Consider the following 3,922-nt stretch of genomic DNA (forward strand, 5'->3'; position numbering starts at 1 on the left):
TTTTTTTTTTTTTTCAGGTACCAGGAACTGAACTCACGACCTTGCACTTGCAGGCAGGCTCTGTGCCGCTGAGCTAAATCCCCAGCCCCCAGAACTTGTTTCAAAAAACAAAGCAAAATCAAAAAATAGAGAAGGCCATAACCAAGAGTTTTCACTTCGTTTGGAAGGTGAATGATAAATTGCAGATAAAATATAAAAGTAAAATACTCACACTGAGTAAGGGAAAGTTCCCATATTGTCCCATGAGTCACTGGTGAGAAAAAATTAGCAAATCTCCAGTATAAGGCAAGAAAAAACTTGTTAAGACACACAAATAATAACTGGAAAGGCTGACATTGCAGTCCAAATACTGCATTATAGCAATTAATTGTTCAGGCTAATCACCTGCTTATTAATAGAATAAACATCAGAAAAGTCAATGCCATCTTTAGAAATAAAATTCTAGAGTCATGGAAAAAAATACACCCTAAAGATGTCTTACACATGACTTCCTAACATGGTTTGTTACAATTCTCACAAGGGAAATGTGAAGAGAAGGAACATGAGCAGACAAAATGTAGCTCAATAACTAACTCCATCTTTCAAATTTAGAATTAATATAGTTTTACATTGACATATATTATGTATAAATTTTTGTGACATACAATGTGTTTTGGTTTATGCATACATTGTATAATGTTCAGCTAGGGTAATAGGTATATATGTATCACTTTAAACTTTTATCCTTTCTTTGTAGTGAAAGCCTTCAAAATTTTCTTCTGTAGCTACTTTGAGATACATACTGCGTTGTCATGCATTATATTCATGTTGCTGTGTCATGGAATATCAGAACTTGTTCTTCCTGTCTAACTGTTAACTATAACATTGTGCCTGGTGGCCAGATACTTCCTATTCCCATTTTCCCCACAGTCCCCAGTCTCATGTATTCACTATCCTACTCTCAGCTTCTTCTTTTTGTTTTAAAAGTAAAAGAATGAAAACATATTAACAAATAGACATCCATTTACAAAGTAGCACAAGAATAGTTCAGGTAATACTGAATTACAAAGTGGTAGGAAATTAACAATGGTTGTTGTATTACATATTGATATCTTCAAAGTGGTTTCTCAGAAAAACAAATGGAGACATGCAAGATTGATCAAATAATTAATAATTAACTGTTCCTTTCAGTAAAGCGATAGAAGTCAGTAGTACAACTATGTTAGCTATCCTGTATACACAAATATACAAAATTTCCCCTTCTTTCTTTGCTCTTTTCCCTCATTCCAGTTGCTCTTTACTTTTGAGCATTTTCCTTTCATTTCACAATGTGTATCATAGCTCCTAATTCTTATTCACACTTTCAGGTTCTTACACTAGTGAGATAATACATTGTTTACACATGGAGGTCTGGTTTATTTCATTTATGAGTGTGGTCTATAGTTGTGACCATTTACTTGTAAAGGCCTTGAGTTTATCTTTCTTTATAGCTGAGTAATATTCCATTATATAAAAGTACCACCATTTCTTTAACCATTCCTCACGGATGGACATTTGGATTGCTTCCAAAAATTGAGCATATATATTGCGCTGCTATGAACATGGGTGCACATATATCACTGTGATATGATGTTTTCAGATCTTCTGAGAAAATACCCAGCAGGGGGATAGCTGGGTTGAATGGGACCTCTAGACCTAGTTTGCTGAGGAATCTCCAGATGGATTTCCACAGTGGCTTCACCATTCTGCATTCCCACCAGCAGTGGAGAAGAGTTCCTATTTCTCCACAGCCTCACCAGCATTTGTTATTGGTTGATTTCTTAATGCTAGCCATCCTCACTGGGATGAGATGGAATCTCAATATTGTCTTAATTTACATTTCTCAAATGACTAATGATGTTGAACATTTTCTCATGTATTTATTTGCCATTTCTATTTCTTTATCTGAGAAGTGTGTGTTCATCTCAGATGCACAGTTTTAGACTGAGTCTTTGAATTTGGGGTGCTGATGTTTATTAATTCTTTATATGTTCTAGATAGAAGACCTTTGCCCGAGGGACCGTCAGCTAAAATTTTTTCCAAGTTCCTGGGTTTCCTTTTTACTCAGCTGGTGATTTCTTTAGATGTGCAGAAACTTTTCAGTAGGATGAGATCCCAGTTGTTGATGCTTTGAAGTATTTCAAGGGCAGTTTGGTTTTTGTTCATGAACTCTCTGCCTACTCCTATGTCTTCAAGGTTTTTACCTACTCTCTCTTCCAATCGATTTAGTGTTTCTGTTTTAATATTGAGATCTGGGAACCATTTTGACCTGAGTTTGTTGCATGGTGATAAACTTGGGTCTATTTTCAGTCTTGGCAGGCGGCAAGCCAACTTTTCCAGCACCATTTATTAAAGAGGCTATCATTCTTCCAGTGAGTTTGATTGGCCCCTTCCTCAAAGATTAGGTGGTTGAGTGTGTTTGTGGTTGTGGCTGTGTCTTCTAGTCTGTTCCTTTGATGCTCAGGCATGTTTTTAGCCAGTACTATGTTGATTTTATTTTTTATTTTTTATTTTTTTTTTGGTACCGGGAACCGAACTCACGACCTTGTGCTTGCCAGGCAGGCGCTTTGCCACTGAGCTAAATCCCCAGCCCCTATGTTGATTTTATTACAGTAGCTGTGTAGTATAATTTCAGGTCAGAGATTGTGATTCTACCTGACTTGTCTTTGTTGCCCAGGATTGCTATGGCTCTTCTGAGTCTCTTCGGGTTTCAGATGATTTTAATGAATATTTTCTCTTGATCTGCAAGGTATACTAATGATAGTTTAATGGGAATTGCATTAATCTGTGCAACACTTTTGGTAGTATAGCCATTTTCACAATGTTGGTTCTTCCCATCCATGAGCAAGGAATATTCTTTCATGTACTGAAATCCTCTTTGATCTCTTTTTTTAGAGTACTGTAGTTTTCCTTGAATAGATCTTTTACTTCTTTTGTTAGATTAATTCCTACATATTTCAATTTCTTGGATGCTATTGTGAAAGGTATGGTTTCCTTAATTTCTCTCTCAGTCTGTTTGTTGTTTGTGTATAGGAATGTTATTGATTTTTGAGTGTTTACTTTGTGTCCAGCTGTCCTGCTGAATTTGATTAATTCAAGGAGTCTTCCTGAGGAGTTTTTGGGGTCTTCCATGTAAAGTATCATGTCATCTGCAAATAGTGATAATTTTACTTCTTCCTTTCCTATCCTTATTCTTTTTATTTCTCCCTCTTGTTTAATTGCCCTGGATAATGGTTCCAGAACTATGTTGAATAGGAGTGGTGACAGTAGACATCCTTGTCTTGTTCCTGATTTTAAAGTGAAAGCTTTCGGTTTTTTTCCATCTAGTATGATGTTGACTGTTGGTTTGTCATAGATGGTTTTGATCAGATTGAGCTTAAAACCATCTATTCCTATTTTTTGTAGAGTTTTTATCATGAATGCATGTTGGACTTTGTCAAAAGCTTTTTCTGCATCTATTGAGATGATTATGCCTTTTTGTCTTTGGTTTTATTGATATGGTGTATGACATTTATTGATTTGTGGCTAATAAACCATCCCTGCATTCCTGGAATGAATCCAACTTGCTCTTGGTGTATGTTTTTCTTGATGATTTGCTGCATTCTATTTGCTAATATTTTATTGAGCATCTTTGCATCTATATTAATTAGGGAGACTGGTCTGTAGTTCTCTTCTTGGTTGGATCTTTCTCTGGTTTTTGTATCAGTGTAATACTTGCCTCCAGTACTGAGTTTGGGAGAATTGCTTCCTTTTCAATTTCATTGAATAGTTTGAGGAGGGTTGGTATTAAATCTTCTCTGAATTTCTTTTTTTTGGTTTTTTTCTCCGGTACCGGGAACCGAACTCACGACCTTGCACTTGCCAGGCAGGCGCTTTGCCGCTGAGCTAAATCCCCAGCCCCTTC

Source organism: Chinchilla lanigera, unplaced genomic scaffold (genome assembly GCF_000276665.1).
Source record: "Chinchilla lanigera isolate Chin_1 unplaced genomic scaffold, ChiLan1.0 scaffold00340, whole genome shotgun sequence".
NCBI lineage: Eukaryota > Metazoa > Chordata > Mammalia > Rodentia > Chinchillidae > Chinchilla > Chinchilla lanigera.